Source organism: Pleurodeles waltl, chromosome 1_2 (genome assembly GCF_031143425.1).
Source record: "Pleurodeles waltl isolate 20211129_DDA chromosome 1_2, aPleWal1.hap1.20221129, whole genome shotgun sequence".
Taxonomy (NCBI): Eukaryota; Metazoa; Chordata; class Amphibia; order Caudata; family Salamandridae; genus Pleurodeles; species Pleurodeles waltl.
The window spans coordinates 441,401,260-441,422,990 of NC_090437.1; the positions used below are offsets into that span (position 1 = coordinate 441,401,260).

General features: G+C 43.4%; 1 protein-coding gene across 7 annotated transcripts in view; it reads left to right on the plus strand.

The window, feature by feature from the left end:
• The window catches only part of LINGO2 (leucine rich repeat and Ig domain containing 2), a 3,618,115-nt gene that overhangs the window by 2,651,503 nt on the left and 944,881 nt on the right, over positions 1-21,731 (plus strand). For all 7 annotated transcript variants that reach the window (XM_069240594.1, XM_069240603.1, XM_069240567.1 and 4 more), the window contains one exon: positions 14,303-14,332. The gene's annotated coding sequence lies outside the window, so the exon portion shown is untranslated. The remainder of the gene's footprint in view (positions 1-14,302; positions 14,333-21,731) is intronic.

Consider the following 21,731-nt stretch of genomic DNA (forward strand, 5'->3'; position numbering starts at 1 on the left):
ACTGGACCTTGCACTGCAGCCTCGCCGTATCTCTGAACCGATGCATTGTGTCGGCTGTGCTATGCATCTTCGACGCAGACGCTCACAGCGCTCTGCAAATCAGGAATTAAGGTGCTTTGTTCAGCAAGACTAACTGGGTCACAGAAGTCGGCCCACACTCATTTGCAGTCGGCCAGAAGTCGTGAGTTTTTCCGGTTCGGGGACAGCAAAGTATTCACAGTTGCTGCTTTGTACTTTTTGGTGCTATTTCCCTTGAAATCTTTAAACTTGCATATGTCTAGTTCTACTGATTGGATTTCTCTTGTTTTGGTCTTATTGTATTTTTAAAAAATCACTCTATTTTTCTAAATTGGTGTGGGTTCCTTTTTGTTTGGTGTTTTTTCACTTTATTACAGCATGAAGTGTTGCAAAAATACATTTAAATTAAGGCACACTCCTCTGTGCCAAACTACCAGAGGGTTGAGCACAGGTTAATTTAGGGTTGATTTGTGTCTCAGCCAACAAGGATTGTGGTTGTTTCTTGACCAGGGTTCACACCCTAGTCAACCAACAACCCAGTGTGTTACAGCAAATAATAAAACTGCATATTGAAAGACTACATATGCCAGAATGCACTGGTTTCACATTAGTATGATCATCAGTGAATTGTTTGAACACCACCATGTGAGTGTGCAACTGACCTCTTCAGTGGAGCAAAAAGCAATTAGGACATAAGGGGGGTTTGGCGCCCACTGTGGGTGCACCTGGAAAACATGTAGTCAATGAAGATTACCCAACATAGGGTCCTTACAAAGGTGTGTCTGTAAATCTCACAATGTATTCCAGTAGCTCTCATCTGAGTCATCCCACTGTCTTGGTTCCAGAATTAGGACATATGCTTGGGGGTTCTACTCCTGAGATGATTAACATGCATGTCAATAGAGAGCGTAGTTACTTCAGCAGATATTGTGGTTGGAGTCTGAACACTTACCTTGAAATGCACGCTGGATATTACAGTAATTGAAGTTGATTAGCAGAGACAATGGCTTGGGGTAACAGAGCTGGCTCTGACTGGGAGTTTCATGAATCAAAAATGTTCGGGATTGGTTCCACCCAGCTGTACGGGAGTCATGAATTCTTTTACGGCTAGACTCAGTTAACTCACATTTTATCAGCTTCAAAAGACACTTCCTCAATGACTTAGAAGAAACTTATAGAGAATTACCAGAAAAGAACATTGTATTCCCAGATGGAAGCCTGGATGGAAAATGAGAACCTAAAAAGACAAAGGTAATGGCTTTGTGTATGAAATGATTAATTGTTTGTTAAATACCGAGATTGTGAATTAAAAAAAAAAAGCAAAAATATTTTGTTGATGATTTAAATCTGTAGGGTTATCAGAAGACACATTTAAGATTCTGCATATTTGATCTCTGTACAGTAATTAGAAGGGAAAGATTTAAGGAGTCTTCAAGGAGGCTCACTTTTTCCATAAATAGGTAATGCATAAAATCATTAGCACATGGATGAACCCCAAGATAGATTTAATCTGGATGTAGCTCAAGTGGGCTAAGAGACATTGAGGGAACTGGATGGAAATGTGTATGCTTTCACATGGACTCCCCAGAGTCCAATGATCCAGGAATGACTTGATCAACTGACTGATGGGCTATTAAGTCACATTTGTGCAGGACACGAAGCTGAAGATCTGTGCTCTTGTGCTAATGTAATTGTTGTATTGACAAAATTCCTCACTAGCTCCATTGTTGATACATGCTGAACACATGTGTAATCTAAACTTGTGATGCACTTTCATTTATATTGAAGGGTGCACATTTTCCTATGATATGTCTGAAATACTCTGCCAGTTTCGATTTTGTCAAACATTTCTGTATTAATGCCCCTTTACTGCTGTGTCCCTTGTGACAACTATTCAGCTGGATGCCCCTTTTGTCTAGGTTTGGGTGTTTGACCTCGCCAGTCAACTATGGAATGCATTTATGACTGATTTTCCTGTGGTGGTTTCATTATAAGCCCAGTGATCCCGCATCCCCAAGCCCAACCTATTGGTATGTTTTAGAAATTAGATCTTTGGTTGGCAGTCAGGTTACACCCTGTCCAAACAAGGACCCTCACTCTAGTCAGGGTAAGTCACACAAAATCCAAATTATCCTGTTTCCACCCTCTGGTAGCTTGGCACTGAGCAGTCAGGCTTAATTTAGAAGGCAATGTGTTAAGTATTTGTGCAATAATTCATGCAATAACACAGTATAGCACCACAACCACAGAAATACACCACACAGTGTTTAGAAAAATATATAATATTTATCTGGATAAATACAGGTCAAAACGATTAAAATGCAATAAGGATATGTTGAGATATCACTGTAAAAGTGATATAAAGTGTCTTAAGTCTTTTAAAAGCAATAAATGTCTCTTTCAAGCACAAAGTACATGGCTCGCGTGCAAAATCTCCACAAAGAACCACAGAGGAGGAGATGCGTGTAAACAAAGGGGTGTGCATCGATTTCTCGGACCGCACAAGGCAATGTGCTGTTTAGTTTTCATGCAGGGATGGCTGTGTGTCGATTTCTGGCTCTCGGTTGTGGATCCTCTTCGGGTTGCGGGGTTTTCGGACACCCTGTGGCTGATGCGTGGATTTCCTGCGCTGGCAGGGTGAAGTCACAGGAGCTGCGTCGATTTGGTGGGTGTTGCATTGGAATTACTACCGCACAGCAGGCGCTGAGTCAATTCCTCTCTGGAAGTCGGGCTTCGTCGTTCCGGCTCGGCTGTGCATCGATCCAGTGGGTCGTGCGTCAAATTTCCAGTCACTACGCTGCCGCTGCGTCGATCTTCTCAATGCAAAGTCAGGGTGCGTCGTTCCGGTTTGGAGAATTGTTCACCGGGATGCAGACTGTGCGTTGTTTCTGGCAGGCTGTGCATCGAATTTCGCCGCTCAAGGAGTCCTTCTTGTTGAGATGAAGGCCCATATTTATACTTTTTTTAGCGCCGCATTTGCGCCGCTTTTTGATGCAAAACGCCGCAAACCTACAAAATACAATGGCATTTTGCAAGTTTGCGCCGTTTTTGCGTCAAAAAACGACGCAAATGCGGCTCAAAAAAAGTATAAATACGGGCCGAAGTCTTTTTGGTCCTGAGACTTCATGGAACAGGAGACAAGCTCTATCCAAGCCCTTGGAGAGCACATCTCACCACAGCCAGAGAGCAGCAAGGCAGCAGGGTTACAGCAAGGCAGCAGTCCTTCACAGAAAGCAGTCAGGTGAGTCCTTTGGGCAGCCAGGCAGTTCTTCTTGGCAGGGTGTAGGTACTGGTTCAGGTTTCTTCTCCAGGAAGTGTCTGAGTTGCTAGGGGTAGAGGCCATGTTTCAATACCCAAATGTGCCTTTGAAGTAGGGAAGACTTCAAAGAGTGGCGTAGAAGTGCACCAGGTCCCCTTTCCGTTCAATCCTGTCTGACAGGGTCCCAGTAGGGGATGTGGCAGTCCTTTGTGTGAGGGGAGGCTACTGTCCTTTGACATGCAAGTGTCAGGCCCTCCACCCTCCCAACGCCAGGAAGACCCATTCAAAATGCAGATGTATGCAAGTAAGGCTGAGTATCCTGTGTTTGGGGTGTGTCTGAGTGAATGCACAAGGGAGCTGTCAACTAAACCCAACCAGACGTGGACTGTAAGGCATTTCTAATATTAAATCCAACTTCACCAGTCAGGAGGATTTTGTATCACCATTCTGGACTTACTAAATATGACCTTCCAAGTCCTTTCAGATCAGCAGCTACCACTCAAACAATATATGAGGGCAGCCCCAATGTTAGCCTATGAAGGGAGCAGGCCTCACCAGGACATGTAAACTACACAGGTACATATCCTGCCTTTTGCCTACACAGCACCCTGCCCTATGGGTTACCTATGGCATACCTTAGGGGTGACTTATATGTAGAACAAGAGGGGGTTTAGGCTTGGCAAGTAAATTCCTAGTCAAATTGGCAGTGAAACTGAACAGACAGGCCTTCTTGCAATGGCAGGCATGAGACAAAGTTAAGGGGCTACTTAAGTGGGTGGCACAATCAGTGCTGCAGGCCAACTCGTAGCATGGATCTACAGGCCCTGAGCACACATAGTACACTTTACTAGGGACTTATAAGTAAATTAAATAGTCCAAATGGGTATGATCCAATGTTACCATGTTTAAAGGGAGAGAGCATATGCACTTTATCCCTGGTTAGCAGTTGTAAGGTGCGCAGAGTCTTAAAACCAGCAAAAGCAGTATCAAAAAAGTGGAGGGAGGGAGGCAGGCAAAAAGTTAGGGGTGACCACCCTAAGGCTGTCAGGTCTAACAGTATGGGATATAGAAATTGCTACAAATAAGCAAAACTACATGAGTAGTGATGCTCAGATGACCAATGATAATCTCTGAGAGAAAGGCTAGGCTGTAAACATGTTGAAAACATTGAAATAAGGTTTTCACGAAGCACATGTGGTCAGTTTCTCTTGCCATGCTTAATTTAAATCTCAAAATATCAATCTTAGCTTGCATAGCTGAAAAAAAAATCAGAAAAAGCACCAGAGCATCAGGCAGAGAAATAGAGGTATTGTATAAAAATGCCAAAGAGAGTAATCACTGTAATATTCGACTTATCTACAGTATACAATTCTATAACCACCTGTATAGTTCAACACAGAAAGAGGCCTTAATATTATCACCTGCTTCCAGACATAAGTGGAAAATTGAGCTGTGGATCCTGCTTTCCGGATGCTGGAGTTTCGGCTGTATGCAGACATGGATGCTCTGGTGCAATAATGGTCTCCTTATCATCCACTTTAAATTCTGTCATAGATTTCATGACACGGAGATGGGGGCTCAGGGAGGATTCGAAATGTAATCAATGTAGGGCAGAATTAGGCTTCTTGCATCCTGCATAGGTGTGCCACTAAGTCCAAGAATGTTGGCACAAAGTGCTAACTGCACTCTCCAAGAAGGTCGTTCTTGAAGTTCACTTGGATCCACAAGTAGGCTTGCTGGAGTGGGTGAAAGCTAGGTAAATGTACTGCTAGCCAAAAGGCATGTGGCTTGTCCGTGGCAGCTCACCTGATCATTGAATCATAAAACATGCGTGCAAACTCTTATTTATTGTAGTGACCAACTTTAAATGTCAGAGGAAATGCTACCCTCTGCCACCAGACCTAAAGTCGCACAGAGTCCATTACAGACCCACCTGCCTAATCTGGAATGTCACGCTTACTCCCCTGATAATTGATACTGTGTCCATTGTTGTGTTTATCAATGTGCAATAATTCCCATCCTGTGGACTTACAAGATATTTAAACTCAGCTATTTGCTGATTTGATGTTAAAGTATTTATCAATGACATGTAACATAAAAGAATACCTGTCAGTGTTTATAAAGCCTTTCTTGTAGCATGCACTAAGAAAATAATGTACTAGAAACCATGGCTTGTGGACAAGGCTCCCCATTATTAACGAGATCTTAAATTAAATGTCACATGGTTGCTCCATGCCTTATAAATAAGTCATCACCATTGTCAACATACCTGCACAGTAGTCTTGCTCCTGAACTAGCCAAGGATTAGTACATTTAAAAAGAAAAGTTGCTCAGACACTTCAGGTATACATAATTGTGAATCATACACTCTCATCCACGTGTATCATCTAAGTTCCAAATTTAAAATTAATTGTTTAAAATTACATCTGCTGAGGACCAGCCAGGGAATGTTCCCCATTTTACTGGAGACAAGATGGTGGATTCTCCTGCACCCTATTATCCCACAAAGTGTTTGTTGTGGGTTTCTGTAGATGATAATACAAACTATATTGGGGTTTAAGAGATGAGAACTGATCTAGAAAATTGTAGGGATCAGCATAGGGTGGGCCCTGTCGCTGTCAGTGATGGAGTACATCGTGCATCACAGTTCAGTAATTGTCTGATGACCAGAAAAACCTGCCTTGGGACACATAGGACTTGCTGATATTGTAGAAAGGAAAGACAGTCCTGCTGCAATCTCTAAAGGGAAAAACATGCGCTGCCCCTGAAAACAATAAAGGGGAAACCTTAATTAGCAAGGTGGGCAGTGAGGGCTTTTGGGAGCAGATGCAGGAATTAGCACGCTCAGTAAAATAAGGTTAACAGGACAGAATTTAGGTATTCTTCTTCACCGTGGAAAAGGGTGCTGAGCAGTGGAGGGGGACGTGTTGAGTTTGTAATGTTCGCTTAGGCTTCTGTGAAACTGTACTTCGCACGCGTTGCGCAAGGAACGACTTAACAGGCACGACGGCACACTGCTTTCAGAGCTAATCAAAGCAAAGGAGGAGCGGGACTGCCAGCGCGCGCCACGTTATAAAAAGCATTTGAACTTACGCAGACTGGTCACGTACTAAACGTGCTGTGCACAGCAGGCACAATGGGCGGGCGGAAAGCAGGGCAGAGCTCGGAGCTAATTTGAAGTGCTTCCAGAGCAGCTCGTTTTACTCTAATAGGTTCCTGTGTGTGCCATGCTAGTATCCACTGAAAAAAGACTGGAAGGCCCAAGCATGCTAATGAGTGCAAAGTACCAACGTGCAAAGTTCTAAGTCTTTCTCTTCCATAAGTGTTACAAACTATGTCAGTCCCTAATTCGTAAGACACAGTTATGGATGCCAGCTGTAATTCACATTGCTTCTCTTCTTGGCCTGTAATGAAAATGGAGGAACCTCCTGTGAACAGTGGCGGCCGGCAGCTTTAGGAGGGAGGGGGCGGGCGGGATACACACACACACACTCATTCTTTCACACACAGACACGCACGCACATTGATTAACAACACTCATACCTTTCAAACATGCACGCACGCACCAAACATTCAATTTAAAAGATCGCACGCACTCATTCTTTTACACACACACGCACGCACATCCATTAACAACACTCATTACACTCAAACATGCACGCGCGCACCAAACATTCAATTTAAAACATCAAACACATGCACACACACAAACACTTACATTCAGCCTCCAGGTCCCAGGAGGGTTGGGACTGCTGCCTTCCAAGGTCAGCCAATGAGGGAAGGCAGCAGTCCCAGCCTCGTCACAGAGTGGGATGGGGTCAGTGAGACTGCTGACCCCACCCCACTCTGTGATGAAGTGTCACTGATTGACACTCGACCTGGGCACTTCAGGGCTTAAACCTGAAGCACCTAGGGAGAGTGTCAATTGGTGACGCTTTCCTCGTCACCCAGGGGAGGGCCTCGAGGCACCTTTGCTGAGCCGACGAGGTCACGCCCATAGGAGCTGTGACCTCCTCAGCCCAGCAAAGTTCAGCTCAGGCAGCCAGGAGTGTGTGCAAATCGTGCATGTCTGCTCCTGGCTGCCTGAGAGGAACAGGGAGAGTGTCTGTCAGGCTGACCTTTGTTCAGCCTGACAGACACTCTTCATGAGGGGCAAAAGGTGGGGGCGTGGCCCCTCCGCCCTAAAGGACGGCCCGCCACTGCCTGTGAACCAGAAATGTGATAATCGTTGTCGTGCCCTGTGCCATTTGTTTTACATACGATGAGAGTCATGCACTGATTCACAAAGATAAACCCAGACGTTTTGTCAAAAGTTAAACGTCTAAGTTTATGACTTTAGGAATTCACGAAGGCCATTCATGAGGCTAGCTTTAGGTCCACCCCGAGTACGGACCTAAAGATAGTACTCATAAATGCCCTTTGTGAATTCTCAAAGTTGTAAACTAAGACGTTTGGTCTAGTTTACCTTTGTGAATTGGGCCCATATATTTTACCACTCTTCAATGATCAGTTGTTGATTGTTAGAAATTGGGTGCTTAGTTGGCAGAGGTATGCACCCTGTCCAGGTAGGGACCACAATCCTAGTCAGGGTAAGTCACAACACAACCTAAATTATCCTGTGCTCATCCCCCAGTAGCTTGGCACAGAGCAGGCAGGCTTAACTTAGAATCCAATGTGTAAAGTATTTGTGCAGTAACTCATACAGTAACACAGTACAAATACCACAAAAAGTACTACACAGCAGTTTAGGAAAATAGATAATATTTATCTGAATAAAATAAGACCAAAACAGCAAAAATCCAATATGCACAAGTCAAGATATCACTTTTTAGAGGTTTAGGTAAGTCTTTGTCCTTAGGAATCAATGGGTGTATCTTTTACCACGGAATACCTGGGATGCAACAAAAATAATGATGCAGAGGGCCGCAGTGGATGTGATGCATTGGAAAGTAAAGAGATGCATTGATTTTTCCAGCGCGGCGGAGGTGATGCATCGAAGGTGATGCAAGGGATTCCGGGTGCACAGCATTGTCTCCTTTCTGCGGTGTAGGGATATTTGGATGCCCAGGGACAATGCATGGAAAAATGCGATAATGAAACAGACACTGCATCGATTCGGGAGGCACTGTGGTAATTTTTCAACTGCGAGATGGGTGTTTCTTCAATTCTGCAGGTGTTGCGTCGGTTTTCCGGCGCAGTGGATTTTGGCTTTGATGGCCCTGAGACTTCTTAACAGGAGGCAAGATCAGTGTAAGCCCTTGGAGATCACTTGTGGGGTAAGGCAAAGTCCTTCCAGCAGAGTCAGAGAGTAGCAGACATCAGGACAACAAGCAGGAGAGCAGTCCTTTCAGAAGAGCAGTCCAGATTAGTCGTTTGGGCAGCATAGTAGTCCTTTTGACAGAGTCTAATTGTAGGTCCAGAAGTGACTGATTTTAAGGAGTCACACACCCAGTATATACACCCAAATGTGCCTTTAAAGTAGGGGAGACTTCAAAGAGTGGTTTTGAAGTGCACCAGTTCCCCTTTCAACCCAGTCCTGTCTGCCAGGAGATCTGTCAGGGGTTATTAGCCCTTTGTGTGGGGTTAGGCCACTAGCCTTTGAAGTGTAATGAGAGCCCCCCCCCACCCCACCCTTCCTGCCCAGGAAGTGCCATCAATATGCAGATGAATTCAGATGCAGCTGAGTGCCCTGTGTGTATTGCTGTCTGGGTGGAATGTACAAGGGGAGCTGTCAACCAGCACAGGCCAGATATGGATTGGAGACATGATGTAAGGCACAGAGAACAGTAAGTGCAGACCAATGCCTACTTTGTAAAGGTGGCATTTGTAAAAAGGTAATGTTAAATCCAACTTTACCAGTAAGCAGGATTTCCCAATGCCATTCCAACCATACCAAACACGATAATGCCACTCTCTTCTGATCATAAATTACCACTTAAATGTATATAAGGGCATTTCCAATGCTGGCCTATGAGAGAAGAAGGCTTCACAATAGTGAAAAATGACTTTGGGTGCTTTCTCTACCAGGACATGTAAAACATACAAGTACACCTCCTGCCTTCAACCTACATAGCACCCTGCCCTATGAGCTACCTAGGGCCTACCTTAGGGGTGACGTATATGTAAGTTTAAGGCTTGGCAAGTAGTTTTAAATGCCAAGGTGGAATGGCAGTGAAACTGCACACAAAGGCCTTGCAATGGCAGGCTTGAGACATGGTTAAGGGGCTACTTATGTGGGTGGCATAAAGTGCTGCAGACCCACTAGTAGCATTTAATATACAACATCTGGGCACATGTAGTGCTCTTTACTAGGGACTTACAAGTAAATTAACGAAGCCAATTGGTATGAGCCAATGTTACCATGTTTTACGGAGAGAGCACATGCACTTTATCACTGGTTAGCAGTGGCAAAGTGCCCAGAGTCCTAAAGCCAACAAGAACAAGGGCAGAAAAAGAGGAGGAAGAAGGCAGAAAGTTTGGGGTTACCCTTAAGAGAGGGCCATTTTCCAACATTGATGTACTAGAGGGATGGCAAACATGCACACAGATCCATGATGGGAGTGCCAGCTACACCATGGTTAAAAGTGACCTCTGTGTGGGTGGAGAAGTATCATGCACTGAGTAGGAAATGTTTCAAGTAATGTTAGGATGTCGAAGTTGCAGGATGCATGCTGACATCTTTTGAGCCAAGTACTCTAATTCTGATTCACTGACAGGTTTACTGTCCATTATGCAACATGAGTTCCACATGCCCACTGATGGAGAAAGGGTGCCATGGACCCTACTGCGACCCAGGAAAATGGCTCACCATCTTCTGTGTTTGTGCTAAATTACATTCCAATTTAGTTGTACACTGGGCCTTAAAGCCCATAGGTCCTGGTGCAAATACACCTTCTGCACCAATGACAGCTATGCCTCTGCATATGCTAGTAACATGGAGGCAGTATTGTACATACATTTGTAATCAGAGCTGGAATTATCCACAAATCTAAGGCAGCCAATTTAGTGCTCTCTGAAAAAGAAGACATTTAAGAGTACCTTATAAATGTCTGCTTCAAAGAGGGTTACCACGGGGGTGGGGGGACATAATTGGCACTAAGATCTCCCACACCGGAAGAAAATTGCCCAATAAATATACTACTGGACACTGCCTGTGTAAACTCTGCTGACCCTGCACTTTTTCTATGTGTAATTGTTGTGCTTTTCTATATAAATGTAGCCTAAGAGAAAAATGGAAGGGGGTGTGGGGTGGGGGGATGTGTAAGTATGTATTTGAAAAAAAGTGAGTCAGGTATGAGGCATGTACAATATGAGAAGTGCAACGAGAATGTTGGTGCACCGGGAAACAGACTAATTATTCGCCAACATGTGGCGAATAGCTGTGTACTCAGTATGTTCCCTGCGCAAGGCGAGTGTGACAGCCACGCAATCAGAGAATGGTAATCTCCTGCGGCTCTTTAGGAAGTCTGCAAATTACAGGCCAAACCTGCAGAATGCTTGGGGCTTCCTTATTGTTGGCATTTTGCTGATTTTAGGCTTCTCAGGGTTTCAAAGTCTATTTGGAGAGAGGGATGATGGCGGCCAAAAAAACTCCCATTTAATTGCGTTCATTCATCATGTCAAGCAATGCTATGACCTATGAAACATATAGAATTGCACTGTTCAAAATGTCTTAATTTCAAAGGGCAGTCCTTTGGCATCTTGCTTTAGGTGTCCTTCTCTTCTATGTACTGCCCTCCTTAACACAGTGCTGCTGACATTGGTGGCCTATTTATTTGTAGTTTATATAAGCAAAGACCTAAGCTGAATGGGTAGCACAGTGCGTTGCTTACAAAAAAGTCGCAGTATCTAAAAACGTGGGTGTTGTTACTTTACAGCAGCTGAGGACAAGTTTCAAGATGCTGATAATAGAGAAGTAAGGCACACAATCTGTGTTCTAGTTACATGTCGAAATGGCCCCTAAATCTGTAGGATGTGGGTGTCCTGCTGAACAGTCTGCCTCTTCCCTAGGCGACAGCCACTCATATACTGCAACGAGCAAGCAGGCCCTGAGCAAGAGCAGGGGCTGCAGGGCTGACACTGTGTGAGTCCAAAAGACTAACTACTCATTGAATTTGGGGAGAAGGAACTAGTCCCATTATGAGACGCTCAGTCCTTGTTATCGAAGGGGTTCCTATAAAGAGAGTATTTTGAAGGTTGAATAGGTTCAAATCTGACTTTGCTGGAATGTTGTTTTTATCGGGAATAGAGTGGTGTGACTATGGGTGTTCAAGAAAATACGTGCACGTGCCGATCAAAGTCTGCAACTGTTAATCCTCAAAGGAAAAGCTCTGTGCATCCCAGATTTATTTGGCCAGAGGGTCCCCAGCTAACAGTATTGGACAAGCTTGGCAAGCCAAGCGAAGACACACATTTAGAGAGTTATGCACATAAACTTCCAATGGAGATCACGTGACTTTGTAAAACAGGGGGAGTACACAGGTGTCTACATTTGAGATGATGGAAAGGAAGATGATGAACTCCTGCTGTAACAATAATGTGCACATTTTCAGCCTAGCAAGCTAATGAACACTTTCTCATCGAAGGAGCCCAGCTGTGAAAGAGGGGTGCAAACCATCAAAGGGAGGGCACTTCCTTTGGTTAGCACGATCAAGAAAATATAGCTGAAGCAGTTACACTAGGCTGATAGCTCGCATTTGCGTGAGAGTGGGAATAAAGTGGGTTCAAGCCATTTTGTCACATTTGTTTTGTTGTGAGATAATCTGCGGTAATGGAGAAATGAGGAAAACTGCTAAAGAGCACTTATATTTATCGGAAAAGGAAGAAAATAGAAACATTTTAATTCAGGATGTATGTACAAGGCTGTCATTTGTTTTTTAAAGAAACATATGGGCATATTTATGCGTCCGTTGCACAGCCGTAGAGTTAGCCGTACAGACACAACAGCGGCGCAAACCTCCAATCATATCTGTGAGGTCATGCAAAGCCACTTTGCCGATTTTATGGCCTCATAGATGTGTAGGAAGGCAAGGCAGAGCAAGTTGCTGCGTTGCCTTACTCTGCGTTAGGGAGGCGTTCCATGGGCATGGCAGTGGGTGATCCCATGTAACACCCATGGATTTTGACGCATTTCCAGATTTGCAAGAACTTTTAAACCTGGGGATGCATCAAAACATACGCCTCCCCAGGGGAACCTCGCTGAGGAGAAATGTCATTATTTTTCCTTGCTTTTTCTTCTTTCCATGTGTGCTGTAGAATGCAGCACACATGGAATGAGGAAAATGCCTCTTCGGATTGTTTTTTGTGCAGGAAGGTTTCCATTCCTGCACAAAAACGATCCTGCATGCAATACATGAACCCTTGAACCATGGTGCAAGGCTACCTGCGTTGGCACTAGGCACGCCTTTGTGCGCCAGCACAGGGAGAAAGGATAGGAATGTGCACATGCTATAGATGCAGTGCATTGCTGCCCTATCACGCAGGGCAGCGCAACAAGGTGACTTGCAACACTTCCCTGCTCCAAATGAATATGCCCCATAGTTTAAAACAACACTTCCTTACAACTAAATGCCAGCAATTGCATGCAAATTAAATCAAATATGTAACAGAACGTTTGTGCTTATTTAGAGATAAGGATATTATGAACTCTATGGATTTATTTCATTGGTATGGAAAACATATGTAAAAGAGGGTTGTTGATGAATAGTCAGTAGATGAAAATTAAATCTAGATGTTGATACGTTTGCAATTGAAGACAGCAAAAACAACAGGTTTATACTGGGAATTTAACTGCTCATGTTCCCTGAAACATATCATTCAGTGGTGTTTCAAGTGCGCCGCCAGTAACAATTTTAGCATTTTAGTTCTTAACTAGATTTCTATGGGAAAAGTGTACTAGACTGCTGTGAAATGAAATGACAAACTAATGATGTAGCAACATTTCAGATATTTTCAATTTCTGAGCAGAACAGAGAAAACTCTCAGAGATGGGGTATAAAATCGTAGGCTCAACATTTTTGCACAATTCCTAGAACATCACCCCCATAAAATGTTAACTGTGACAAAAGGCCTTAGGAGCATATTTACAAGCCCGTTGCACCACCTTAGCGCTGCCATAGCATCATTTTTTTATTTACAAATTGGCGCAATGCTTGCATTGCGCCAATTTGCGACTGATTGCACCACAGTATACCTGCGTTGGGCATAGTGTATACAAAGGGGGTGTTCTGGCGCAGGGAGGCCCGAAAAACTGGCACAGTGAAATTGACATTTCACTGTGTCATTTTTTCCATAATTTGTGCTCAGAGTAGGCGTTAAAATAATGCACCCATTATATTAAATGACCCTCCCTGTGCCATGCTGCACTACCGTCAACATTTTTGACACCAGTGTAGCAAAGCAGCACAATGGCGTCAAAACTCTTGTCGCTATTGTGCTAACAACCGCCATGGTGCGCTGTATTGTAAATATGGTGCAACCATGGCGTCGATAGCTACCGGTGGGGAGGGCGCAAGAAAAGTGGTGCATCTATGATGGGCCACTTTCTTGTAAATATGTCCCTTTGTATTTACATTTCCCTTCATTATCATGAACCTAAAATACTTTTCCGTTCCAATGCGTTTCAACAGAAAGCACAGATTGCTCCCCGAGGAAGATCAGTAGTGCCTTATCACCAAGAACTGCAGTAGTTATTCTTCCTGTTACGTTTCACCTACAGAGTACCGTAGTAGAACACAACTTCCAAAATAACTGAGAATTTAACTAAAAATTTCCTCCATATAACACTGATTTTGTAACTCTAAGTAAAACAATTGTTAGTGTTTGTAAACGTCATTAGGAAACATTTCAATTTTTTGTTAGAAAAAAGTTATACTTTTGAATTGTAGTTTAAGCGTGTGGTGTTCTTATTTAGTCAGTTTTAACATACTTCACTTCAGCCAAATGAGGAATCTGAAAACTGTGCCGTTTTGCAAATTCTTTTCAATTAGGCTAACTGATTTTTATCTCTATTTATTTCTCTTTCAGGTTCCGACCTGCCTCACTGCTGCACTTGAGGTAAGTGTTGATAAATATGATGAGTCCCGCCTCATGCCCAGTGCATGTAGCACTGTTCAGTAAAGTTCAACAACTACAAATGCCACATGAGGCGAGAAGTACACTTCTGACACACAGCACTGTAATTACAATTTACATCAGGGATGTTAAGCCTGCTGTAATAAACAAGCCGCCAGATATCAGCAATTCCATTAGGGACCTTCGCTGCAATCAACACGTTTGGATTTTAACATTGACCTCAAGTGTAAATTGGAATGTTTATAAAAATGAAAAAAACAGCTTAGTTGAAGAAAGTGAAGGTTAATTGTGCAATAGTAAAGAGTTGTCCAGATGTACACAAGCTTTAGCAAGCATGGTGTTCAAAGTATTTGATCGAGGGCCCTTTGTATGATGATGGTTATACAGAACACGTAGCCTTGACAGTTGCTAGTGCAAGCCAAGATGACTGTAGTGCAGAGGTGTCCGACAGTCACCAGGCAGTAGGAGAAAATCTCTCTGTGCTCTTCCACAGTCTCGAAACAATCATCTTGATGGAAAAAACGGAGCTAATGCTTCTAATGCTTTTAAACATCTAAAAATGCTTCAAAAAAACACTTTTCTTGTTAATAGAATGATTTGTTACAGAAACAAACCTATGTAATTTACTTTAACTGCTCCCAAATGATAAATATAGCATGAAATACAAGAATACCAGGTACATTTAGGGATGTGCAAAATGTGTGTCATTTCCTGGGGCGTAATTACATAAAGGTTTGGTAAAATAACACGACATAGGTATTCTTCATTTAGTGTAACATTTTAGTTTGAAATGCGCCCTCAGCCACATTTTATATGGAAATATTAGCACAAAAAATCACAAGTGCTGTTCTCTTTCTTCCCATTCCTGTTCGTCCTATGCTCTTACAATAGTATTTATGCACAAATTGTCTTTATTTATGCTACCAGACATAATGGCATGATTTTGGGAAATTTGCATGACATCATAATGCGAAATGTGAACAATTACACAAAATTATGATGGCGTAGCCAAACACTTTACCCAGACTAGTCACACTCCACCTACAAGACAACAAACAATGGCATTTGTGTTTTCTTGTCAACCAGACTGGTCAATGAAGAGAATCGGTGTTTCATCATTTCTTCCATAAACTGCAGTCTTTACTTGGAAACTGGCGGCCTTCTGACCCAAAGAAGAAACCACTGCCCATCAATATGTTGATGTTTTTCAGATTTACCTAAAAGTGTGAACTGCTGATTCTTTTTCTTCACCATACTAACATTGATTTTAAATACATACCAAATATAGAATCAATATAGAATATAAAGAAAAATGACGTGTGTGAATGCCTCTCACACAACAAAAAACACAACATGCATGCAAACAGTTGTGTCTATCTATCATGAAGGTTGCAAATCTCCATGCACTGCCAACCCCTGCTCCAAGTCCCTCACTTCATATCAAAATTGACATGTGTTTAACATCTGCATCATTTAAAAACCTACCACACTTGTTCTGTGTGTTCTGCTTGTCCCTTTTCTACAGAAAACACATACCATGGTGAAATCAAACTACCAGGCCTTTATCTAAAACAGAATCAGCTGTGGGTTTAGGAAGCTGGCTTCTAGTTGCGGTGCCCCCCACCATGTGCCTGTTTTTGATGCAACTTTGACAGAAGTGCACTGGGTTCTTGCTCACCTGGTCCCCAGTGCCAGTGTTTCTTCCTCAAAACAAGAGACGTGGTCACTTGATCCCCAAGTGGCTAGGCCCTTGAGCACCTCTGTAAGTCCAGTTTTAGCCAGTCTGAGACCCAATGAGAATCCGACCCCCCCAGGGATCACCAGATAGATTTGTGTATTGCTGCAATCCTATAAGCTGGGTAGGACAGGCACTGGTTATGGGGAGTGCCAGGCTCTTCCTGTGCATTTCAAAGGGCTCTTTGGTTTAGTGACTGATCACAAGGAAGAGATTCAATGCATCACTGTTTATTTTTTACAAGCCCTGCAAAAATGATTTGACTCCATCAATGTAAGAGCGCCTTTCCCACTTACTGCTGCAACAGTCTGTTTACTACAGAGACAGAAAATAGATTATTTCATCCAAGACATTCATGACTGATAAAGGCATAACATCTCAGGTAGAGGGAGATGGAGCTTGTTGGAAATGGCCCTTTCTACAGGATCATCCCTAGACTTTTTACCTTCTTCCTCCTCTTTTTCTGACCCTGTTTTTGTTGGCTTTAGGACTCTGGGCACTGCACCACTGCTGTCCAGTGCTAAAGTGCATGTGCTCTGTGTTTAAAACATGGTAACATTGGTGTCTCCATGATTGACATATTTTGTTTACCAGTATGCCCCTTGTAAAGTTCATTATGTATGCACGGGGCCTATAAATCAAATGCAACTAGGGGGTCTGCAGCACTGATTGTGCCATTCACTGCCGTAACCTTTCAAACATGTCTCAGGTCTGCCACTGCAGAGCATGTGTGTGCAGTTTAAACTGCCATTTCGACCTGGCAAGTGGACCCACCTGCCAGGCCCTAATCTTCCTTTTTACCTCATGCAAGTCACCCCTAAAGTAGGATCTAGTTAGCCCCCAGGGCACAGTGCAGTGTATTTTTTAAAAAGTTTACTGTGTCCAGATAGTGAAAAACTCTTAAATTTGTTTTTCACTATTACAAAGACTATCTCTCGCTTAGACTAGCATTAGGGTTGCCTTAAGACATCTTCTAAGTGTAATTTCCAATTGGGAAAATACATCTTTTGGTGAGGGCGATTTTTAAATTGCAGGTCTGAAACTGCCCCTTTTAGAACGTTGCTATTGTCTTACTTCAACTGTTCTGTGCCTTAGCCTGTCTCTGGATACACGTCTGGATTTAGATGACAGCTCCTTCTGTGCATTCACTCCAGACAGCCACGAACAAGAAGGGCTTGGTGTGACAGGAGATACATCTGCATTCATCTGCATACTGAGAGTCTTCCAGGACAGGGAAAGGGAGAGGTAGTATACACTTGCATCTGAATAGGTTGTGTTCTGCCCTCAAACAAAGGGTTGATTACCCCCTGCTGGCAGTCTGGAGCCAGGGCTGGGTTGAAAGGGATCCTTGTGCACTTCAGAGAATTATTTTTAAATTACACCTCTCTCAAAGGCCTTTTTGGGTGTAAGTACTGGACCTCTCACACATTATATACTCAGAACACTTGTGGACTGAGGGCATTCTGCTAGGAAGGAGGACTGCTGTGCTGTTAGGAGGGACTGCCACTTTGCTGTTTTCTCTGCTGTGTTGGCCTGCAACCTGCTACTTCTTCCTAGGGAGTGAAAGGACTGGTTCTAACTCTCTATATCGTGTAATCTAAAGTTTTCCAAGGGCCTGACTGAGCTTTCCTCCTATTTCTGGAGTCTCAGGAATATCAAAGACGTCACCTGCAACTTGCTGCTAGCGCCGGGGCTCCTCTGCTGTGCGTCCTGCTCTGCCAAGTGGTGCCAAATCCAGTCCTGGGCGCCTGGAGGTGAGTGTGGTACTGCAACACAAGGACTGTAAGTGGGATGACACAGGCGCATCACTTGGGACTAACGCATCCCGCTGCAGAAGTACTGCTTTGCCGCTGCCTGCACCAAAGCCATGGACATTGCTTGCCAATGGTGAAATGCAATGGTCCAGGCTTACAGCACAGCCCCGACTTGGCTACACAACACCGCTGCATCAGAGATGGTACTCATTGCTTCTGGACATCGGTGTATCAACGATGTTGCTCAAAACAATGCATCACTTGCAAGCACAACACATCCCCTCTTTGGATCAACGCATCGTCACTAAGCACCAATGCAATTAAGGTACTATCAGCGAGTCTGCATAACTCCTGTACCCGGCCCATGATCCATCGCAGTCAGATTGAACTTTTGGGTGCGCCCCGTCCAGCAGGACCATATAGCCCCGGTTGGAACATTTGACTTCTAGGCACTGCATTTTGATTTAATGTTTGAAAATTCATAATTTGACTTGTGTAATTAGAAGTGGGAGAGATGTCCATTTCAAAGAAGCAGAACCCAACAGCAAATCACATCTTGTGTCTAGGAAAAGAGCTATATGTGGGGGAGTCTGAAACCCCAAAACGTTGTCATCTGCCAAACAGATAGCTAGGCTGTGTGAGGAGGGGAAGCTCTGTAAGACTTCTGCCTGTGACCATGACTAGGGGCCAGTCTGCTAGCCTCCCTGCTGGATGAGGGAACATCACCCAGGTAAGCAAAGATCACCTACACTGGAGCCAGGGGTACCAGTGCCTGCCTGCTCCCCAAGACTGGTGTGCTCATGAAGAAGAGGAGAGCGTTGAAGGGAGCGAAGTCCAGAAAGGAGCCCTGGTGTGAGGGCTTCCTGTGCGAGGTGTGAGGATGTCATCCCTGCACCAATCACTCCATAACTAGTGTGCCGTAGTGCACTGGCGACACCATATGATGGGAGAGCTGCCCTTAACGGAGATGGAGGAATTCAGTAGGAGAAACTCTCTCCTTGCACTGATCAGGCCATTGCTTGTGTGCAAAAGTGACTCAGCGACCCTGTATACCAGGAGGGGCCACCATTGAGTGAATTAGAATTGTGGCAGAAGAAACCAGTTCCACTCAGAAAGGGCCATTGTCTGAGTGCCCAAGTGACTTGCTGACCCCGTATGCAAGGAGGGGCTGCAGTTGAGTGGATCGAGATGTGTGGAGGGATAAACCCATTCCCTCACTGATCAGCCCATGGCCAATGTGCTGGCTTGCATTGGCGACCTCGTAAGCCAGGTAGGGCCGCTGCGGACACCAACTTCAGGTCAGCGTGATTGGAGTGTGAAAACCAGAATGGTGACCCCATATGCCAGGAGGGGAGGCCAGATGCTCTAAAGCCAAGAGGACCAGGTCATTGCCTTCGATCAAGAAACTGCTGTGACCAAGGTGGGACCCAACTGCATTGTGTGGGGTGCACCAACAGAGCACTTTCAAAGCAAGCAGACCACCCCCATCCCTGCTCAGGGAGAAGTGTGTGCGTCAAAAAGTATAAATATGGCCCAAAATGTTTGCGAACGTACTTGTGCACTCGTGCCTTCAAGTCAGTGCCACAAGGCAGTGTAATTCACAGTTTTTCTTTTTAGGGTTATTTACTCTGTCGGGAAGTGATAGCATTAGTCTTTTTGCTTCTGTGGTGTATCAATCCCTGGTGATCATGGAGGAAAATGATAAGATGAGGAGGGCGTGTCGAAGGAGGGCTGTCATGCAGTAAAAGGCAGAAACAATTAATTCAGATAAAAACTATTTGTATTCATTGCATAGGTACTGTATGGATCTCACAACTAATATTAGTGAAGTAGATACGTAAAAGGTAGCATGTGGAAATAGAGAGCAAAGAAGCATATTTTGGAAAAACATTGACTCCAAACCAGACTACGAAGATTTCAGTCTTATTAAAATATATTGGTTTACACCCAATCCTGTTCTGCTGGATTTGCCCACAAATATGCTCGAAGTGAAATGAGAATAGTAAATTAAGGCACGGAGTATGGGAGAAGGGAGCTCGAGTGGATTTAGACATTAAAAATAATTCAACATTGTTGTAGGAAGCTATTTGTATACAGTCAATATGCTGGAAAATTCTATTTTAGAGTTTGTTTTTATGCAAAAGATGACTTAGCAGTCTATGATTGAATGTGGAACCCTATAAGGCAGTATGGTATGCATTCATATGACCAGATGATAGCCAGACCCCATAATTTGGCTGGGTACAATGGCTTGGTCAAGTATGATTTGAAAACATACGATCTTTGATCTTCTCAAAGCTGAGTCTAAATGCAGTAGTTGAACCACAGTGGGAAAGAAGGTTTTTGAGGATAATACGTTGTGCCAGAAAGGCAGTAATTTCTTCATTCTGCAACAGCCAATGTCTCGGGGGCTTCCTTGAGCCAGCTGTGCTGTTGCTCATTTCATCGCAAGATGCAGGTTGCCGTGAAATTTTCCCTGTTGCAAAAAGAGGATCTTACTGCTTTCTGGCACAACTTGCCATCGTCAACAATCTTGGTCCTAAAAAATGGATTCTGTAAATATAACTTAGCAACCTTCATTAATAGGGTTAAAAGCTATGTCATGTATGTTGTGAAGGTGTTTGAACCTGTGTCACAGTGACCTAGCACACATAGTACGTGAGATTACTGTAGCATGTAATAGATTCTGAGAAGTCAAATTTGCACAGAATTGTAGTCAATATAGAATGTATACCAATAACTGCAATTTTCAGATGGTATTAAAACACACAAACAATAGCAGTTCGAACACACAAAACAATTATCAAGCTAATTGAAATATACAACATGAAATATCTGCCTTCACTTTTCATACAGTTTTGTAATTATTTTAAAATTCAAAAATCTGGAACAAATGACGGACATACTACGGCCTAGGCGGAAGAGGCTGGAATGGACTCGAAATGTATTTCATATCCCAATGGTGGTACGGTGGGGCAGGAGGGAGTTGTATGAGCTGTACCATTTACAAGTTGTATATTCCACAAGAGCAACTGGTTGTTATGTTTTAAAAATAATAAAAACGCTTCCATAAAAAATCTAAATTAATTTTAAAACACATTTTTAACAGCATAGCATTTTATCAACCAGAAACTCGGCTGCTGTACTATAAGGTATATATGCCCTCTGGCTTACCGAGGCAGATAAAATGTGCACAACGGAGAAACATTGCAAAACATATCCCGAAAAAAGTCTGAAGCAAAGTCCTGAATAAATATGTGTAAAAAATGTCGCTGTGTGCTGAATGAGTCCCATTATGAGCCCGCATTATCTCACAGCTGCAATTACAGTGGTGGCTACCGACTCTGTTTCTCTAGCGAACAATCTTCTGCAGCAATCTTCTCAAATTGCTGCAGAATTTCTTCTCAGAAAATCAGAAGAACTCATTGAGAACAATGGGGTTCCCAGTTATTTTACACTATCAGTTTTTTCTTCTAAGAGCTTTTCTGGTTGTGCTTTTCATGATGCATGGCGCTGAAAGACGAGCAGGGCCAATGACCCCAACTGCATGCCCATTCTCAAGCCAAATAGATGCTCAAACTCCAGTAAACACAGTTTATCTGCGGCTCCTTTCTTTCATAGTAGACATCAATACACAAATTCCTCAAATTATTTCGAACCTAGCAATCTGATGCGTGATGTCAACATTGCATGTAAAAACATTCCTAAGCCTATTACCGCAAGAAAATAGTTAGTGATTTATTGTTCTTCATTGACATTTGATATTTACGCAATATAGTCTAATGATTGGAAGTTATGGGCATTATCTTGTAATGGTCTAGATCTGAGATTCCAAAAAAAGGGGAGTACTTTCAGAGTGCTTTAAAATATATCCCCTGGATTAAAAATAGGG